We start from the raw sequence: 22,720 nt of genomic DNA on the forward strand, positions 1-22,720 counted from the left end.
AAGCGTCCAGTGACAGCTCAAGTATGCGAGTCATGTCTGTTATCCCGACGTCTGTCTGTTATTAAGGCTGCAGAAGACGCGAAGTATTGTAATAACACAAATACAACTAAAAAAAGTGCTAATGAACATTTAAATGCATGTTGTTTTATTGTTAGATAAGCAACCTTGTCATGAAGCAGGGATTCACTCAGTAATGCAACACTGACAGCATGTAAACAATGAAAGCTGCGGAATAAATGATGAGAGGTGGCACGGAAATGGTTATCATTTTGAAAATTCCACTCAGACCATTCTGCTCACGATCACACACAAATATGAATATTATAAGCGCCTCTGAGCCGGGGCGCATACCTTAGATGTGGCAAGGTTAGCAAGAAGGCAAATAAGTCGGGATATTACTTTCTCAGTCTGGTAAATATGGCCGCGTCTCACATTCTGCTTTTCAAATAATATAATCCACACAAGAGGCGGCGAAGTCTACTCCGTTCAAATTGAGGACAGCCATGCGGAGAGAGAAGAAACCTTTCCAAGAAAAACACAAAAAAATCCAAAGCCGACCACAAAGCTACTGCGCCTTTTGGACAAAGGGAACCATGTGTCTCGCCACGGAGAGCTTCTGCAACAGCACTGAGGCGGCGAGAGAGAGAAAAAAAATCCCCCGATCCACCTTTCTTTCCTTTCTCGGGACACAGTGTGATTTTGTGCACGAATATTCTCCTGTCGGAAATATCCGTCAGAGGTAACCAACAGGATCCGGGAGGTTTTGTGTGTCGGTGCGCAGGGAGAGAGAGGGGCTGCGTCCGACGGAGCGAACCAATCCAACAAAGCGCACGGCCAGTTTCCTCTGTAGAGACAGAGACGGAGCCAAATCACACAGGCAGTGAGCAAAACTAGGTATAAGCCCGCTGTCGATGTGTGTTCAGCTGCAGAGCCTGTCTTCCGTGCTCTCTCTGAAGGATCCCGGGTCGTGCGCACACAAGAGCCTCTCCCCATCCGCTACCAAGCACCAGACAAACTCCCATTCATCCAGCGACTGGCTGCCTGAGTGCTGCTGCTGCTGGCTTCACGGTCGGGTCCTCCCACTTCCTGATTTCCAGGCGGACTTGGATATAACCTCAGTCGAGCTCCTTTAGAAGACAAACACACGTATGTCTTTTGGGGTTCTGGACAGCTTGGAGTTCAGTTGCAGAGGCGCACATCTGCGCTTTTACCTTTTGCGTAAATGGCGCGCAAAAGGAGCCAGATAAGAGGGAGAGGAAGGAAGAGAGAAAGAGAGAGAGAGAGAGAGAGAGAGAGAGAGAGAGAGAGAGAGAAGAAGAGAAAGGAGGGAGGGAGGGAGGGAGGGGAGAGCGGAGGCAGAAAAATATTCTGTCTTCCACTCTGTACTGAGTGAGATGATGTCAGCCCCTAATGAATTCCCCAGTAGGGTGCTGCTTCTATGAGAGGAGGAAAAACAAAACGCTCCTCTATGAGCAGCATGCACCTCCTCGCAGCCCACAGGCTGGTCTTCCTGTTGGATCAACTCCCACTGCACTGGCCTGAAGGGAGGTCAGCTGGTAATATAAAAAGCACTTTGGGTCATTCAGCCTTCAATTTGAGCTTTGAGCTCTCTGTGGCCCACCCTGACAGACCTAACAAGCCACTTCCACGGACCACTGACACTGCAGACATAAATCATGACTACCACATTTATAATTTTGTGATCACTTTACCAAGATTTTTTTTTCTTAGTTTGCCCACCCAGGGTCACAAAAAAACAGCTGTGCAGGAGCTGGCAGGGCTCAGCGTCTTGCTCTCAGGGTCTCCTACTAGTTGTTTCCCAGTATTAATGCCATGGAGTGTGTATTTAAAAGGGATCACACAGATTTAAGGTGGAACACTATCCTGTTAAGATTCACACTGCAGGCCTGAAAGTAACATTAACCTGAGAAGCAACAGCGCTCATCGTTCTTTGCTTCGATCTCTCATATTGGGCGAATCCTGATCCAATGCTGGACATTCCTGGAAAATCCTCTTAATAGTGCAAACCCTCACATCGTTTGTCTAATGAGCATTAACCCACTGGCTGGGAGGTCAATGGATGTACAATGAAAAGTCTTTCCTTGACAGGTCAGCCCAAGCAACCACAGAGCAGGAAACAGACTTAGCTCATAGCTAATCTGTCCCTCGGTAACAGAGAGACAGAGGGTCCGTTGGCGGGCTGGGACCGGCCATACAAACATGAAGTCATGGGAAATGGGATATACAGTCGCCTCACTCGCCTGTGATTCAGAGTGGCAAAACAAATCCTCACACATCAACACAACAGCACTTTCCTCCAAACTGCAGTCAGATGCTCACGCTGGTTAAACTGACAAGTTAACATTTGGCGGGAAATTATTTATCCACATCAAGTTACAATGGGCTTGGCATAGCTGTTCGTGGACACACTGATGACATATAGAACAAAAAATGTGAAGTACCATCAGGGGGGTGGGAGGGATTGGCCTCAGGTGGCCGGTGAGTCTAGCAGCCACTTGGTTCAGTTACAGAGGATAAAGGCTGTGGTCACAAAGGGCCTGGGAGAAAGAGCAGCCTGCATCACCATGTGTTCATCAAGTTAGATGTTCCTGCTATGCACCCTTGTATGTTTCACAGATGTATGCATTGTGCATTGAACAACTTCAATTAATAAAGTACTTAACCTCTGGCTTACTGTTGCTCATAGGCTGTGGGAAAACATCTCTGATAACTACATTATGTAGAGTGTCACGGTTCATGCAACAGAAACGCAGTAAATCATGTCTAAAATGAGTTGCAAATGTACCAACTGTGGGTACATGTAATTAGATCAAAGGGATTCTTATGTTTGAAGCGGTGATTGTGATGAAACATTAAGAGCTTGTCGTGGTTCGGCTTCAAAAGCATGACATGGCTGGCTTCAAGATACTGTATGTATTTATACGACTGCCAGCGACAGAAAATGGCTACCAGTCGTTTTCAGGGGCCTGTGCAAGAGCGGCCATGAACGAGCCGCTGTTCTCCATTTTAAATGATCATTATCAGATTTGAGAGAACCACAAGTCTGGGATTACAGCCACACTGCCAAACAATCGGCGTCCGGATCTCTCACGGCACATTATTTTTAATTCAAATGAACCGATGACAGAGATGAACTCATAAAAAAAAAAAGAAAAAAAGAGAGAACTCTGCACAGCTTCTCGTGGAAAAACATCATCTGTGCAAGAGAATGAAGCACTGAGATCAAACACCATGTCTTGATGTGTGCTATGTATCTCAGTAATTGCTGTCTGGGCACGTAAATTCTGTCTATAGACCATCAGCCTCATACTGACATTTTGTCATCTTTTATTCCTTTTTTTGGACGCTGATTCTCCACTTCAAAGAAACCAGAGGCATGTTTGTCTCTCCCCACACAGCCATGGTTTAATTTTACAGGAACTCTCTCCTCGATTACAATCACAGGGGACCGGCTCGCTTTTATGAGCCTTCCTGCCATTATGCCAAATCTAGCCTTGTTTAAAATATTACTGGTAAGTGTAACATGAGTAGTGGCAATGTAATATGTTAAAAGCTCTTATTACATTTGCCTGTTGACTCAGAGCACTGTCTTTGCTTGACACGAGTCAAACAAGGATAGGATGCAGAGGCCAGGAAATGGAAAGGGAATGTTCTGAATGACACTGAACAGTGTCGTCATAAGTGGTGAACAGCAGTCATCTCAGGTGGGTGAGTATTTCAGAAACAGTTTCACCTTAGTAACTTCATCTTTGTGAGAATGAAATACTGTAACTCCGGAGCCAGACAAATCACTACAGGGTACGGAGGGGAACATGGATGTGTGTATCAAACATCATGGTGAATCACCCTCTAATTGTTGAGACTTTTCACTCAAAACCACAAATGTGAACCTCATGGTGGCGGTAGTGGAAACATCAGGGGGTCACCAAAACCACTGTGATCCATCTTCTGGGGACCACGAATATCTGTATTAAATGTAATGGCAATCCATTCAATAGTTGTGGAGACATTTCACTAAAAATATAAATTGTCAACCTAATGGTAGCGCCAGATAAAATTCAATACGTGTTGAGATATTACAGTCTGGACCAAAGAGGGGGAACGACTGATTGACAAACCGAAATTGCCACACCGCTGGTGTTGCTTAAAATTAGTTATGGAAGTTAAACTGCTGTTTTTAAATGTAAGCTGTCAAAAAAAAACATTTTCCATATTGGCTTAGTAAAAATACTAGGAATTTACAGATACATCCAAAGTTTTTTAAAATGTCTTCTATCATTCATATTGTATTATCTTTTACAAATGGTTATACACCAGACACATCATTTGATCTAACACCTTAAAGACTTGGTTATAATATGGTTACATAATGGCCACTTCGCAATACATATTTGATCAATTTTCAAGTTTCATGTGGGAATTTTAGTGCAGGTACACCGTAAACATAATAAATGGCAGCATATCCCAGGCAGGCAAACAGTGAAAGATCATGTTTCATTATGTTTCAGTGGAAATTTACACACAATAATCAGACTATTGGAATTCACAAAATAATGCTTGCATTAAATAAACATGTACTGCACACAGTTCAAATGAAATAAAACCTGTTTTACATAGATTTAAAAAATAAATAAATCCCAGTCTTCTCAGAGGAGGGGTTGGGATTAGATCACACCCTCCTTGTTGCTGAAAACGTGCAAAATGTTGCAGTGCAATCTAAGAACTGTGAATTATTTCAAATTGAAGACACATAAACCCACACACATGGAAATGCCAACTTTTCCTCTTCTCAGTGCCTTTCGAGGGCAGAGTGAGGATGTTTTCTTGAAATTATTATTATTATTTTTTTTTTTTTACAGTCATTACATCCGACCTTATCTCTCAGAGCCTGCACTGGGTTGTCAATGACAAATGGCTCTAATCTCTACCCCCTCCTGACGAGCAGCACTGACAGGCCCTTTCTTCCCAATTCCTCAGACACGTAGCCAGACATAAATTAATCTGTCACTCATTGCTAGTATTAATGTGGGGATGACACACGGCTGTGCATGCAAACACACACAAACTTACACACACACACACACACACACAGAGACAAAGACAAGCATTAAAAACCGTTATACAAACTGGGACACCATATCATGCCAAAAGTGGAAAAAGCCTTTGGAAAAGCGGACAGTGTTTTCTCTTAAACGGCATCAATCAAATATCCTGACAGAGAATGAGAGATTTAAGGACTTGAGAATTTCCATCAGCAATGCCACAGACATGCTTTTCAATATTAAACCTGTAAATAACAATGGCAAACATGAACCTCTACTTTGCATATCTTTGCCCACTCATTTCACCCAGTGCTTAGCACACAGGACCTGATTGGCATTCTGGGAAAATTTCGGAAGATTGACGGACGCAGGGATGAAAGCGTCTATCTGATCCGATGACGATACCTCTAAAAGCAGATCCTTTTTGTTATAATAAAGCTTCCTGAGCCGAGAGATATGAAACTCACATCATATGTCAGCCGGGGAAGCAGCGGAAAAGTATTCCTTCCGGTTGTTAAAAGCCTAGACTATGTTATCTTCTTATCTCCCCCTGGTCTCTGAAAGCAGGCCGGGGCCATAGAAGTTCTAGATAAATGGCCTGATCAATGGCAGACATTATCTGGATCTGGTAGGCAATAATCAGATCCAGTTGACGTTGCGGGCGCAGAAATAACTGGCCTGTCAGCGGTAACAGACCTACTTCACTGGCCATCAGTCTAATGTCGCTGCCGTGGGACTCACTTTGGAAAACAATGCAGACAAGAAAATTGGTTTAACCTTCCCTGCCTCAAATGCTTTAGTTACATCCCTAATGCAACCCCCTCCAACACACACACACCCTCACCACTACTCTGCCCAGTCACAAGAGAAATGGGAGACCCTTTTGCCTAAATTACAGACATTGCCATGGAATGTGGGCTGTGGACTGCGATGCCGTGGATAATTTCAGACCAGTCAATCACTCCCTCCCCTTCCAACAGAAAGGAGCATATGTGCTCCCTGCCTCAACACACACACACACACACACACACACACACACACACACACACACACACACACACACACACACAAAATGCATGTTAGGCATGTTTTACCTATAACCTTTTTATTTTATGTCAATATAATTACTAATTCCCAAATCCAAGTCAAATTATTTTAAAGGCCAAACCTGTGTTCTTATTTATAGCACTGTCACTTAGTGTTTACATTGAGATTAAAAGGACCGAGAAAATCAATTGTTTCAGCATTTGAACCAGGCATGTGAAGTCTGAATTTCAATGTGCTGTATTTTAAGTAGTGCTGTTAAACAATTAAAATATTTAATCGCGATTAATCGCATGAATGTCATCGTTAACTCGCAATTAATCGCACATTTTTATCTATTCTAAATGTCCCTTGATTTCTTTTTGTCCCATTATTTTTTCTCATTTTAATGCTCTTAAACAACATGATACAACGATACTTTTAAAACGGTGCCTGAACTGAAAGAGATATATATATATATATATTTAAAAAAGGAGCACCTTGTTCAATTGTATTTGTCTGTTCTGTATGTTCAAAAATATAAAACAATAAAAAGTTGATCTAAAAAAAAGGAGCACAAAACGGTGAAAACAACCACTGGATAAGAAAAAGGTATTTTACAATAACTTTGAATGCACCACGAGGCTGGCGAGGCGAGGCTGAGTCTTTGTTTTTCAGACAACGGCAGCTACAGTCTGGTGTTAGAAGCCTCTAAAGTGAAATACAGTCACACTTTACACCGTTTAGCTGTCAGCATTTTAACCATGTTTACTCCAGCTGCTAGCTAACGGTAGGCTAACGTTACCTGTAAGTGTAGTGTTGACTAGCGTCCCGTGCGGCGATGTTTCAGTTCCATCTAACGTCTGTTTTCGGAGCATCAGAGAGAAGCGCAGGCATTTAAGTGGCACCTAAATAAGGCACCGAAATCCGCGTTGCTATTTGGTCCGGTAGATAACGGTCGTTAAGGCACCGGTGCCGTTTTAGCACCGGGTCTCGGACCCCATTCAAAACGGCGATTTTCGCCGAAAAGCGACTAGTTTGCAGGTATGTACTACTCTATGACCGGCTCGCAAGCCCAAACAAGTGTGTGCAGCGTGCCTGTTGTTTTGTTTCCGGTCTAGCTAGATCCGGTGTGATTGTAGTTATTCTAACGTTACTAGTTGTTGGTTTGCTAGGCCAAAAAGAACGTTAATCTTGCAATAAAAAAATTGATGCCGTTAAAATGGGTTTGCGTTAACGGCGTTAATAACGCGTTTAACTGACAGCACTAATTTTAAGAGATTATTTGTTTGTGATGTTAACTTTCATCTCTACATCAATGTCCGTGTAAACCAGATTCAGTGATGCTTGTCATACAAATGCATAGGCATATTTAATATAAACTCAACAAGCTGCAGTGTCATTTGAACTCAATGACAAAAAAGGAGGATTATAAGCCTCTTTTAATTTGACCCCAATTTTCTCTCTGAAGCTTTATAGTGGAGCCATATCCCAGACAGACAAAACATTCCTAACCCGCTGCATGACGAACCCCCAGCTTTAATTTTTCTCCCTAATCTGCATGTCTTTATATTTTTTATATTTGCGGATACCCAGCAGACATCTACAACCAAAGAACCGTGGCGCTGGAACCCCCCATGAGGCCTCGACTTAATACTAAGCAAGAGCAACTGCGCTGGCAGGGATAATATTTTCCCTTTTTGTTTCTTTCTTCTTAGTGGCGCAATGGGAGCGAAGACACAAGGGGAGGCAGGGAGATAAAGAAGGGAGAAGAACTAGAGAGGAAGAGTGTGGGAGAAGAAAACAAAACAGGAGGAGGCGGGGAGAGACAGACAAGACGAAGAGGGGGAAGGAACCAAACAAGGAGGGGAGAGAAACAGCCTGCTGTGTTATTTAAAAGAAATGAGTACAGGAAAGCACTGAGGAAATCACCACTAAGGCGTTGTATTAAAACCTGTCTGACCCTCTGCAGCCCCCCCAAGCGATTCGCCCGGCTGGAGGAGTATGGTCGGAGGGATTAGGCCTCTGAAACGCTCCGTCAAGACCATTCTGTCAGGCACCAACGGAGACAGCCCCAGTCATCCACCCGCACCCCCCACACTCCACTCAAACATGCCTCTCCAAGGCTCTCTCTGTGCTCAACAGCTCTGGAGTGAGGGCCTGATTATAGGCTCTCTAGGGGGACACAAGATGGGCCTCGAACATCAAAAGCCAGCAGGGTGACAGACAGCAGGGAGGTCTCTGCCCGCCCTCCCCCAACCTTCCCTTTTTGCCGCTGTCCGTTTCCCTCTTTCTCATCCCAGGCCCCCTCTAGCCATTGAGGGGTTTCTAATTGCATTTTGCAGGGCCTGAGCGTCACAAGTGAGGGAGAGGATCAGCGACCCATCTCAATGAAAATAGAATGCTGATTTGGTTTTTAGTTGACAGGTGATCTGTACTGTGTGCCCTCAAGAGTTCCTCAAAAGAGGCTCACACTCTGCAAAAAAATCTGAATGCCAGGAGCCTTCCATACTTCAAGTATCTCTGTGTGAAAGGGGGCCTTATGGTTGTGTTTGGAGAAGGCTGTGTGTGTGAGCATTTGTGCTGTAGGGATCTGAGCGTCTATCATGCGACAGTGTTTTAACATGTCAGACTCCACTGAGACAGCGCTGGGAAATCCTCCCTGACCTCGCTGCCCCTCTGCTACTCATCTCCCCCTCTGTGTAACACTAGAACATGGGAGAATGGTTGAACAAGAGGAAGACTGACTGTGTGTGTCCATGTGAGTGGTGTGTTTGGAGACGGGAGAAATTTCATCTGTGAATCCCCTCCATACCGCAGTAAAGTGAGCTGGTGGTTTGTAACCTACATGTGGAGCAGGTTGAGGGCCAGAGACTGGGGCCATGACTGGCCCACAGGGGGTCTGTCTGTTGACAAGAATAGGAGGCCTCTTCTGCTTTGAAGCCCTGTATATTTAAATATTTCATGACCCCCTCATCTCAAGCCCCTTTTATCAGAATTGCGTTCTGGCTCGTGGCTGCCTTTCATTTATAGCACAGCAAGTTAGTGTCGATCTAATGCCCCCATCAGCGAGGCAGATCTGAGGGGGCCTATCCCATACTCAGGCCCTTTTGGCTCTCTGCATATCTGCAAGACGATCTCGTTAAACGCTAGTAACAATTACACCAATTACAGATAAGCCTAAGTGTGTCAAAGCCACAACATGATGTTTACAATGATTACCATGCGGCCTTATCAGCAGGGATGGCAATCAACGCTAGTGCCTGGTGCTTCACAAGATCACAGGGCTCTTTATCTGTCACTATCGATAAAAAGGCCACCGGCTGCAGTCAGACCTGAGCGTAGCTGTCATGTTTGGCACCAGATCACGCTGCTGGTACCCAGCCTCAGTTAAAGTAAACCAGGTTTGACAGAAGACTTTACAAGATGTCACATGAACAGAACAATGATATCACAAGGCTTAAGCTAACTTTTTTTCTCTAAGGAGCATGTGTGCACCTAAATTGAAAAATTTAGGAGTGTATAAATAACTTTAGGGGCACAATGAAAATGTATCAAATGTGTTTTTCCTTGCATGTAAACACAGCCTACTTAGAATGCATAAATAAGTTACTAAAATTTGCAAGAAATATCTCTATATAACCATAAAATGATATTCCAATATATCAGATCTATTCGCCCACCCCTAATTCGCATATGTGCTCCTAAATCGCAAATGCCAGTGAAACGCTCGCACTGTAGAGCCCTGTATGAATGAAAGAACATCACAGCTCGCCACACCCTTATTTCTGTTGATTATCGTCAAAGGCATCACGGAGAAACCCTCTTAGGATCTCACTGAAGCACTCATGACTCTACTCTTGCAGTAAACAATCCTGGTTATCAAATCAGCAGAACGATGTGTGTTTCCAGCAGTGAAGTGGAGCGCAGCGTGGGCCAGTAGATTTCCACGAGGGCGCGTGCTGGCATGGCGCAGGGCACCAGTCTGGAAATGTGTCTCTGAGGCTGGTGACCATGACATAAGGCCCCGCTTGTCTGCTTGTAATAGAGATGCCTTTGAGAGAGCCCTGCATCTGCCCGCGGGACACATTCCACGCTTTCCTCCATAAACTCTGCGCCGCCGTCAGGCTCTGGGTCCTAAATGTGCACATTGTAAGGCTGCCCCGCTGGCTGCCTGACAACAGCACATTCACCATGGGGTTATTTGAGTGGACCCAGGCTCCCAGGGTGCAGATAGAGCGTGTTCTCTCTCTGGAAGTGTCTGTGATCCTTTGTGAACGGGTGTGTTGTTTGTGTTTATGTAATTGTGCTAAATGGTCCACCTTAAGAGTATGTTTCTGCAATTAAAGCAACACCAGGAGAGGCATAAAGAGGTGCCAGTGTGTGTGTGATGAAAGAGTGACGTGGACTTAGATCTGCAGTTTCAGCATGTGTGTGTTTGTGGCCTGGTGTCGGTCAGGGCCACAGGGGACTATTAGGACTAAGGGCCACCCAGGCAACAGCCAGTACTAAGCTCAATCATCACTGCCTGTCTCAGCTGGGCTTATCATGTAGTGTGTTTACCAACACCAAGCTTCAAGATGATCTGGGGCAGCTCTCTCTCTCTCTCTCTCTCTCTCTCGCTGACACACACACACACACACAAACACACACAGCCTGTAAGAGGATTTGCACTAGCGACAGGGACTGGCTGCGTTGCTTATCCAGAGAGAAAGCTGCAGCAGCACCACACACACAGCTTGAACGCTCCTCACATGCCTGAATACACAGGTAAACACACACACCATTCCCTGAAGGAAATGGCGCTGTGGCTCGGCCTTTGCTGAGTCCACTGACATAGGGGTAAACAGTTTGTTTTATAATAAAGTTTTTAATTCACTTTGGCTGAATAAACAATACTGTGGTCCACATTGATCAGACAATTTTAGGCAAACTAAATGCTTTAGGCTCCATGTTAATATGTTTAACACACTCTAAACTCAACAGTAAAACAGCAAACCCTTATTACCACTGTAATTAGACTGTTTAGTTGAAATAATTCAGCTATTTATTTATGTATGCACACAAACTTTGCACGATGAAAGACATATCAAGCTTCTAACTCACTGTCTGCTTTTCTAAATTCATTGCTGCCTGGATTGCATATGAAACCAATAAACCACATTTTTTACGATGGGTTTTTATTGCGTCGTCATTTGAAAGCCTGTTTGCAAGCTTCAACAATGAGGTTTTTGAATGGCATTGTTAATAGAAGCAGACCTGGCTGTGTTTTCCTCTGCTGTCTACTGATTAGTCTGCTTCGATGGCCAGATTGTTACGTGTTAACAGAGGGCGGTTGGCTGGCCGGCCCTGAGGCGGCCATTTGGAGTGAGTTCACTGACTTTCTGACCAGGGATATTAGAGGAGCGTCTTTTAGTCATGCTCGGTGGAGTCCAGGCTCTGACTCCACTAAAGCCTCTGGTCTGCAGGGGAATCTAACAGGGCCAGAGAAGCTTGCAAACACCTGTCATCCACTAACGCTCCAGGCACAATAACACCTGACAATGCCCATGACTTCACGCATGGAGGGGCACACCTACAGCACATACATGACATACCAACCAGTGGGTTCTCCTATGTAGAGCCACTCGCTGTTGATCTGCATGTAGCACTGAAAATATACACAACTGACACATGCGATATGCAATTAATCACACCATCGCAAATACACACACATTGTCACTGCCTGCGGGAGGTGTCCTCCTGAGACCCCTGAGGTGACAGATGTGTCAAAACAACATATTGGTTTCGCTTCTCTTTGCTGTGGTGTTGCTTTGTTCCTTTACCCTAAAAAAAAGATACATTGGATCTGATTTCCTCTGCATACTCCTGATGCATTTTTCACGAGTTACTCTACAAACACCATGTACCTTGACATTAAAAAGCAATTTAGCACTCTCAGGATTAAAAGCGCATGTTAAATTGAAGGCTACACTTGGCGTGGGCATGAAAAATTGAGTGGCTCCTTATATTAACCGGGTTGAGCGCTGCACACAGCATTTAGACAGACGAAATGGAATCTTTTAGCATTACTAATTCATCCACAGGAAAGCTGTGGTTGAGACATTGTGCACGACTCCACGGTTACACTGTTGAATACAAACATTAGCCAGCTTGCGGTTGAAGCTGTGCTCTGTCTTGTGAAAAGTGTGAATACCAAGGTGGAACTTTGTTCAGTTCTCTTTCATTTCAATTAAGCTGTGCTTCTTCTGTTCCCTTAGACAAGCTGTGAACTGTCCTTCAACCTTTATTCCACAAATTCACATACTGTCTCTACTGTTATACTTCGCTAACAGAAGTAGAAAAACACTCATATTCTACTATCAAAATCTGTGATCTGCTTCCAAACTGATTTGAACCTCAGCAGGGTGAAGGGCTTTTGTGAGACCTGGTTAAAAATGAATGAAGGAGCGGTTGGCCTGTGGGAAAAAGCAGACTAGACACCCCTGTTTAAATTGGCTCTGATTCCTCAACGTCCTCTAATGTTTCCTCTCACTACACTGAGAAAGCGATGGAAAAGAGCAGATAAAAAGAGCAGGATGGACACCCGTTTAGTGGACCGTGGCCCCACTTAAACATAATGATGGATGCTAATGATGCCCATAATTACCGTTTCTAAAATGGTGATAATTAGAATTCTTTCATAGCTCTTTAACCGCAGCCGATCTTCATAATGATTGTCAGAGTGATAAACAGTGATTGCCAGTGTTTGACCTTTTAAAGCACCAACAGAACACATACAGCACTCCCGGACAAGACGAGTGCATGTAACTAGGGCTTGCACAATAAACACATTGCGAAAGACACTAAGGAATATTTTTGGTAGTTGAAAGATAATCAGTAGAAAACTGCACTTTAAAATATAACTATCATTCTTTTTTTAAATGGTGCTTGTTGTGTTCAGTTCAATGTTAAATTTGTTCAGAAGAGGAATGTTGAAAATAATTTTTTTAATTCAACAAGCAATTTGTTGTGTTTTAGCAATACACTGAAAGCAGCAAAAAGGCAGAACTGAGTACATTTTAATATCTGTTTATCGAAAGAAATATCGTTATCACTATATTCAACAACGTTGTGGCATTTTTTCCTCATATCGTGTAGCCCTACTTGTAACAATTACTCTAAATAGTGAGAAAAGTCATCTACAGATGCTTGTATATAATCGCATTACATAATACAATAGGACTGATTGAACATCTATGTTAGACATACTTGAACCTACATTAACTGATTTTATGGACACTTGGGAGCAGGGGAAACAAGCTGTACAAGCACAACAATGATTCTACAAGACCAGTAAAACAAAATGTCACTTCAGTCAGAACTATCTCCAGTGTAGTAGATTTAGTAAATGACATTAGAATCTGCACAGGGAGCAAATCAAGCCCAGACCGTACACTCTCCCTCCATCCAGCCCAGTGCTGTAATGCTGGCCCTGGCTCCACTGTTACATGGCATAGATTACGCCTGTGTTACACCAAATGCCTGATAATGCAATCAAGCAGCTTTGAAGCTTGGTGATTCTCCAGTGCCTGTTGTAATGAGGGGAAAATGAAACCGCTCCCTCAGTGTCTGACTAACCCTCTGATGAGACCTTCATCAGACACAGACAGACAGAGAAAGAGGATTCCAAATGAACTCATCCATCTTCAGCCATGAGCCCAAACAGGCTGAGGGGACAGAGCAGAACACCACTTTTGGAACCACATATGGCTTTTTGTGCACATGTAGTGTATCAATCCAGGTGGGATATTATGAAATTTGGGGTTTTCTTTGTCATTACTGGGCAGTGTTGGGTGTAACGCACAAAGTTACAAAGTAACGCGTTACAGTAACGTAACTACTTTTTCGGGTAAAAAGTAGTGTAACGCGCTACTACTGAAAATTTGATAACGAAACGTAGTTCCTTTTTCAATTCGGCGCAACGTTACTTTTCCCAGGGACAGATTTGACAGCGACACTGCCTTCTCAGCTGCGCGCTCACAAGCTCCACACGGGACGTGACAGAGGCTGGTAGCAGAGTAATCATGGCAAGCGAGAAGCAGCCAAAGCTAAATTTGAGAGCGTTTTAAGCTTTGTGGCTTTTTGCTGGACGGCGCTCTGAGCCAGGCAGACACAAAGCTGACAACCTCACAGATGGATGCAGTGGAGATGGCCTCATACATACATGCAGTGGACTGCTGTGGACTTGTGTCGGTCGCACGGACACGCGAGGATTTCCAGAAAAGAGGCTGCATGTGTCTACGACAATGTACAAGTCGATACAGACATTACATAGTATACACTAACACCGTATAACGCCGATGACCTGCTGATGTGCATTCAACCCGCGCTGGACTCGTTCATAATGAATCAGCCGTCACTCTGTGAGTAGAGAATCCAGTCTGCAGTGTAGTTCAGACACTTCACTGATAAACCAGAGATTGGCTTTATGGTCAAAGATAGTTTTTGTATAATAAAGTCTCTGCCAGAGATGCCTGCTTTTAAAAGTAACGTAAAAGTAACGAGTAAAGTAAAAAGTTACTTTCCATAGGGGGTAACTAAGTAAAGTAATGGATTACTTTTTTAAGAAGTAACGAGTAATGAGCAAACACTACTTTTTAAAAGTAACTTCCCCAACACTGTTACTGGGACAGAAAGTTTGCATAGCCGGCAGTGATGATATATACTGTATAATGCTGAACCTGGCATTTCATACCTTTACATTATAGTTTAAAGTGGTGCTTCTACTGTATGCACTAAATATGTAGTAATATGCTATGAGCAGTTTGTCCAGTTGCTATTAGGAACCAATCTCGGAATCCATTGACTATCAGTCTGATAATGATTTAGCCTCTGGGGGCGACGACCAATATTTCGGTGGTTCCGGTGTAGCCAGCGGATATCCGGGCCAAGACTTCCTCTTCCATGTGCTGGTCATTGTTTACAGTCCGAATTGATAGTAGTTCTCAGGTCTCAGGTCCAGATGCTGTTTTGGCTAATCTCTAAAAAAGCTAATAAAAAGCTGAATACGATAGCCAATGGGTTCTGAGATTGAATTTCATCCAATGCGTTCCGCCTCTTTTGCTCTCTACACGGACTGTTTACCAGCATGCAACAAAAGCCGGTTCAAACGTGATTGGTCAGTACTAATGGGATTACAAACGGACTACCAACAGAAACCAGAACACCTCTGATATCAAAATCTTGTCCCTGCCTACAGATTCTGCATTCATATGCAGATACTGTATCTGTTTATAGAGATTAAACGTAACTAACCAGCCAAGTAACCTAGTGTTAGTGTATTCTACATGGAAAAGACCAGGGTGGCTTATCAACTAGGGAGCCACAAAGCTTGTACAAACTAATCGTAGAAACCATATAATGAGTTCTATATTGCACTGGAAGATTGTAGTACATTTTTAACATGCAGTATGTGCCCATTTGAGGGCCACTGCCATGTCTTTATGTGCTCATGTTACTCAGAGAGAGAGAGATGGAGGTGACTGCTGCCTTCTGCCTGCAGCTCAAACTGCCAGCTACAGTCATAACCTTTGACCATGGGACAGATGTGTGCATCCACCATCTAGACTTCTATTTCTTGCATCACTCTCCACCTCCTTAATGCAACATACTCGGTGGCTCTAATGCCCCGTCCTTCCAAGAGAATACTCATTTTATTACATGAATAACTCTCAGTCTGCACTTGACCTCGTCTTTCATTTGAACCACTCTGGAAATAAAGATGTATGTTTTATGGGCAGAGATGGGCACAGTAGATTTCACGAAGAAGACCATTTGGGATTTTAGAAATTACGATTCCTACTGGGAAATATGCAATGCAATGAGCAACTTCCAGGTTTCACATTTGAATGAAATAGAGCGTAAACTTGATTATGGGGAGTGTGGAGGCGAGTGTCCGAGAGCTTAATATGGGCAATGTTTTTTTTTGTGTAGCCATAGCTGGGGAGGGAGAGCAGAGCAATATGTCTGCTAGGCTGCATTAAACACGTTAAAGGTCTGTGTTGGGAAACAAATATGAGCCAGTGGAAGTCTGTGATGCCTTCAGGTGGCTTCTCATCCAGGTGTTTCACCTCATCAGAAGCATGAGCTGATCTGTGCTGTTTACTTAAAACGTTTAAAGCAACTGATTGCCTTAAAGAATCTTTTTGTTAACGGAGAAACTAATTTGTTTGAGTGAAATTGACTTGAATGCTACAGATTGAAAGTAACAAATTCAGTTTGAAAAACAAAAAAGCCAACTTATTTCTACTTAAAGTCTGCAGTAAAATAATCTTTTTGCCCCACTATTCAACTCATCATTTTAAATTACAATGACTAGATTTTCCACTTAGAGTTCTTTATTATTCATTTATACCGAATTATACCGAATTTCAGCTCTGGGGATCAATAAAGGTTTATCTTATTTAAGTTTAATACCTAAGTTATGACGACTCAAAATGTGCATTGTGCACTAAGACACACAAAATGCAGTACATTTATAAAAAATGTTGGTCCATATTTGTCCAAAAATGGTGAAAAAAAGATAAAGAGAGAAATTGGTGATGGTTTTTACGCTGATATTTTGGCTTGTCCAGACAAATTATCCACTTCTGATAAGGCCTGTGATCAGTGGCGGCTTATCAATAGAGGGCGCTAGGGCGTCGCCCACATCAAATTCCAGAAATATAAATGTATACAAAAATGATATAAAAATTAAATAAAAATAAAAAATAAAATAAAATAGTTTATTCATACGATGTGCCAGCTGGTAGTAAGAGCCTCAGCATTTAATAAAAACTGGCTTAATCGGTTAACTATTTTCTATGTTTCAATTAGGGTTGCACGATATTGACAAAATGTGATATTGCGATATCGATTATTGATATTAATTTTGGTATTTTTAAACATTAAAACAACAAACAACAAATTACAAAAGTTACGGGAAAACGCATCAAAATAGATTCATAACAAATTAAACAAGTTTTCTTACAACACAAGGTTTATTTCAACATGAATAAATAAATAAGGACCATGTCTACAGAACAGGACATGTTCTACTGGTTGGACAGTATAAAATATATAAATAAGGACCATGTCTACAGAACAGGACATGTTCTACTGGTTGGACAGTATAAAATATATAAATAAGGACCATGTCTACAGAACAGGACATGTTCTACTGGTTGGACAGTATAAAATATATAAATAAGGACCATGTCTACAGAACAGGACATGTTTTACTGGTTGGACAGTATAAAATATATAAATAAGGACCATGTTTACAGAACAGGACATGTTCTACTGGTTGGACAGTATAAAATAAATAAATAAGGACCATGTCTACAGAACAGGACATGTTCTACTGGTTGGACAGTATAAAATATATAAATAAGGACCATGTTTACAGAACAGGACATGTTCTACTGGTTGGACAGTATAAAATAAATAAATAAGGACCATGTCTACAGAACAGGACATGTTCTACTGGTTGGACAGTATAAAATATATAAATAAGGACCATGTCTACAGAACAGGACATGTTCTACTGGTTGGACAGTATAAAATATATAAATAAGGACCATGTCTACAGAACAGGACATGTTCTACTGGTTGGACAGTATAAAATATATAAATAAGGACCATGTCTACAGAACAGGACATGTTTTACTGGTTGGACAGTATAAAATATATAAATAAGGACCATGTTTACAGAACAGGACATGTTCTACTGGTTGGACAGTATAAAATAAATAAATAAGGACCATGTCTACAGAACAGGACATGTTCTACTGGTTGGACAGTATAAAATAAATAACAGGACACAACTTTTCTTTTGCTTCTATCTATTTCTTCACTTACACGTCATTCTGTTGAAATACGCACACATGTGGTATGCTCCATAGGGCTTGTCACGTAGTGGACCCGTGCGCTGACGTGCACTAACATGTGCAAGTGGCACGGTAACTGGTCAATGAAACATGATCATTATAGCGTTTCAAGCGGGCCCTAAATCAAACACAACTAAGCCACACAGCCAACACACGGGACGCAGCGCTCCACAAAATACACAAAATATTGCATACTTATTACGACACTTTTGATATATTGCGATAACGATATTGAGTCGATATATCTTGCACCCCTAGATGTAATATTGCGCAACGTGATATTGCGATAACGATATTGAGTCAATACATCTTGCACCCCTAGTTTCAATATGTTTCATGTGGTTTCATGGGCAGGGACGCCGGACAAATGGATGCCTATCTGAGTCCTTAAACTTTCGGCAAGCATGTCATCTGAAGCCAGTCTCTAATTGGTTTCTTAAAGATTCTCCTCCGGGTGCACCTCGCTGCGTCCCTGGCGAATCAGACTTGGACACATGTTATTTTATCCAATCTGACTGATTCTCAACACCTGTCATTCAACTTTACGCTCTTGGCCACTACTGCGCAGGCGATACCGTCACTCCGCCAAAACCTTGCTAGGCTGACAAATCACACAGTGACCCAGATCACTTTCGTAGAGATAATGGCAGCAGTTAAACCAAATTCTGTCATTGATTTACAAAAAAAAAAAACTTTCACAAGGATAAGGGATTTCGGAGCGGACCAACCCGATTTACAAATCCAGCAGCAGGCTGAGGCCAGTGACCGAGGGTGAAGCTACACCGGAGCTACAAATGCTGGATGTGATGTGATGTTAGCAAATGCCCTTTTTTTGCTTTCCCTGTCTTTTATTACAAAGTGTTGGCACTGAGGTTTTGTGGACAACAACGGGGGTAAGAGACCTAAAACATCTCTCTGAAAAATGCAAACGTCGTGAAAGTAGTTCCAGACATCTTGATAATAGCATGAAGCTAACGTTTTTTGGCAGAGTTAGCATTGCTGAACAAGTAGATGAAGGCTACAGGATTGGCATTAGAAAGCACAACGAAGAGGTGACACAAAATCGACACATACTGTCCAGGATAATAGACTGTGTGACATTTTGTGGTCCAGACAAAAACAACGTGCAGGAAAGATTTTTTGAGTTCATCCCTCTGCAGTCAACTACAGCTGAGTCCATTGCTACTGCACTATCAATACTGTTCTCATTCGCTGTTTTGAGAGCATACAAGACTCAGGTGACTTTGACCCCAAATACTGTCAGAGAAGCAGGAGCCCTGACCATGCTACTGGAGGATCAGGATTTTAAGTTCTTTCTGAAACTTTATCACCACATCATGCCACATGTAGACTTCCTCTATGCCAAGCTCCAGAAGAAGAACATTGATTCGGTCCATATCAAAGGGAACATCCAACAGTTCCAACAGAAAATACAAAGGATCAGTTAACTGTATTCCTGTAATATGATCATTATTTACTTTCTCTCATTATTAACTCTCTTTCTCTTTTGCCAATATTATAATAAATTATCTTTGTCCATTGCAGAAACTCTCTCCATTCCATTGGTGAGCAAAGCAGTGGTTCTTGGCCAACAATGAGGTGCTCAGTCCAGAAGACCGTGAAAGGATTGCAGCAGAGGTTAATTTGTTATAGAAATCAGTCAAAATACCATTTTACATTATTGTTGTGCTGCAGAGATGTCCTGCCCATATATCATATTCTACAGACTCAAGAATTTTTTGTTTGTTTGGTATAAGTCCTTACAAAAATCATAATTTTAATATTATACAACAGCATCCTGAAATGAATAAATTGGCAACATAAAAATAAATAATCAAATGAAATATGAAGTCATAAACTACCAAATATCCAAATATATATATATATATATATATATATATATATATATATATATATATATATATATATATATATATATATATATTTTAATTATCTCTATAGGTCTGTGACACCATCCTGGGACACACTAGGGAGCGTTTCTCCTTCACAGACCACCTTGTCTGTGCCACCTTGTCGTCATTACCACACCCATGACCAGAGGTGCTTCTCAACCTTTAAAAGAATAAAAACTTTTCTCAGAAACACCATGACCCAGGAGAGGCTGAATGCACTGGCCATGCCGTCCATGGAAAAGAGACTTGTTACTGAGATGACTGACTTTAATCAGAGAGTCACTGAGAAATTTGCTGGCCAGAAGGAAAGGAGAGCAAAATTTATGTTCAAATAGTTAACATGCTTTTTGGTACTGGGTGGGAGGATATAGTTAAAAAAAAACTCAGTCAGAGTCACTATCTTCTATGTTTGTAACTTGAATCTTGTATCATATTGTCTTACTCTTCTTAAATACAAAATACATAGTTGTTTAAATAAAGTAGTGCTGGTTGTTTTGCCCAGTTTCAAAGTACTGCTATATATTTATTTGTATAAATGAAAAAAAAAAAGGGCCGCCCCCAAAAATAATTATCACCAGCCCCCACTGCCTGTGATACAGACCGACAATGTAAAAAATGGTGACGAGAGCATGGTTGTTTTCGTTGTCATAAAACAAGCCCTGATCATGCCCAGATAAGTTGAGTGAAATGCCAATTAGAAGCTGGCAGGGCTGCAGTGCTGATGAGGGGATGTGGTCCTGGCTAAAAATTGATGTTTTTAAACCCCCCCCCAGCCAGTGTTACTTCATGTTTAACGGTTGACGTACTTTCTCAAACAGAGAAGGGCTGTGTGAATAACAACCATGCCAACCAGATTGCAGCTACAGCATCTCAGAAAACAGCAATATGGCACTTAATTTGATGAATTTACTGTGTAATAGACCACAAATGAGACAAGAATTAGCCTAACACAGAGAGTCTCTCTCTCACACTCGTCTCCTTCTAGCGAGGTGGCTGTTTGGTTGCTGCTGGCCTTTCAGACAAAATGTGGTTTGTGCTTCGCTTGCCGCTGAGTTCAGCGCCCAAAGTTCAACCAAGTCAGGTCTTTGGAGATGTTGGGTCTGGGAACTCACTATTGGCAGGGCTCAATCCGAGGGGCGGGATAAACCGTTGTTTTTCAAATTCCCTCTGCACGCAATAGGATAGTGCTACAACCAACCAGAGCAACGCTAGTTGATAGATTAAACCTTTGCCGTATCCGTAAAACTCTTAACACATCTTCCTTTTTTAAGAATGACTTCAGTGCCGTTCTTTGTTCTTTTCTCAAAGAAAAGCTTAACTCCAAGTCTTCCAGAGTCGCAGCCAAAGCCGATTCCAAAGACCGCTGTTCGCCAGCAGCAGCAGCCATCTTCTTTGTTTTCAAGTAGCAGGGAATTCACGCGGAACCGTCACAACTCTGCTGTCATTATGTTAAGCCCGCCCACCTACTCTATTCACAATGTGATTGGCCCAACAAGAATTTGGTTTTTCCAGCTTGCAAGCCAACGGAGAGTTGCTAAACCCCCTGGCTGCAAATTATATTTGCTGCCGCTAGGGTGCGTCTAGATTTCTAGGCTTCTAGGTCTTTGGGCACAGCGACAGTGCAAGCTTGCTGGAAACAACGGGTTTCAGAGTGCAGCGGTGCTGTTGCTGCCTTTAGTCTGAAAGGCAAAGACATTTTTTGACAAAGACATGGTTGGCCTGCGATGTGATGAGATAACACTGAACAATCATTCTTTCATTTCATTCACCGCCAAACCAGCCATCACAGACACATCCTGCCAGGTATTAGATTACATTATATCCTTAAGTGTTCCTGCTACTGTGTGCATCCCTTGTATATGGTTTGGTTTGGTTTGGTTTTATTTATGGATATAGAAAGACAACAAGGGGGGGAGGTGGTATCCAAGGGATAACATGTAAAAGCGAAAAACACTTGTTTCCAACATGGTCCCTGATGTAAGAGAAACGAGACATACAACACATGCAAAAACACATACAGTCCTTCTAAGGTTAAAACAATTAATAAAAAAAACTACACATCAAAATCTCTCTCTCTCTCTATAGTGTATATAATGGATATACAATCTATTATCTAAAGCCTTATTTTGTATAGACGCAGCCAGTATTGTCTAATTTTTTATTGCTAGGATGCTAAAAGCTTATTTTCAGTGTCAAAGTCTGACCGTTCAGTCCAGATCACTCCAGGGTAATAATGCCCCTCTGTAGCTGCGAGGCCTGATATCACCCCTCTAAGCAGGGATAGCTATCATTGTTGCTGATATAACCACACAGTATGAAACCACCTACACACACACAACTTGAAGTCACATCATGAGCTATGGCCCTCCTCTTCTCTGTCTGTCTGTCTGTCTGTCTGTCTCTCTCTCTCTCTGTCTCTCTGTCTCTCTCTCTCTATTCGGCGGATGATTCATGACTGCTGATCGATGGCAGCTCCTGTGTCATTTCTAACAACTGTTAACTTGTGATTATTTTGCTGACACCTGACAGGAGGCAGCCCCCGGGGGAGGAGGAATTTGGACGTGGAAGAGCAAGGAGGACGCTGGCTGCCTCCCACATGAAAAGCCAAGAACAAAGCTGGCAGTCTGCCCTTCAACTGAATCAAATGTTTGACCTCAAACTCCCACTGAATACAGAGCTAACGGCCATATACTCATAATCGTTGCACAAGTGAATGTAATTGAGGAGCTTACAACTCCTACTGGGGGCAGATGAGGTGGGAAATACAAAATAGTGTAATATCCTAATGCAGGAAGAAACTTTAATCACACAT

General features: G+C 42.4%; 1 protein-coding gene across 11 annotated transcripts in view; it reads right to left on the bottom strand.

The window, feature by feature from the left end:
* Positions 1-22,720, bottom strand: part of auts2a (activator of transcription and developmental regulator AUTS2 a) — a 348,592-nt gene that overhangs the window by 42,187 nt on the left and 283,685 nt on the right. The gene's annotated exons all lie outside the window — the stretch shown is intronic.

This window comes from Sander lucioperca, chromosome 13 (genome assembly GCF_008315115.2).
Source record: "Sander lucioperca isolate FBNREF2018 chromosome 13, SLUC_FBN_1.2, whole genome shotgun sequence".
Lineage (NCBI taxonomy): Eukaryota > Metazoa > Chordata > Actinopteri > Perciformes > Percidae > Sander > Sander lucioperca.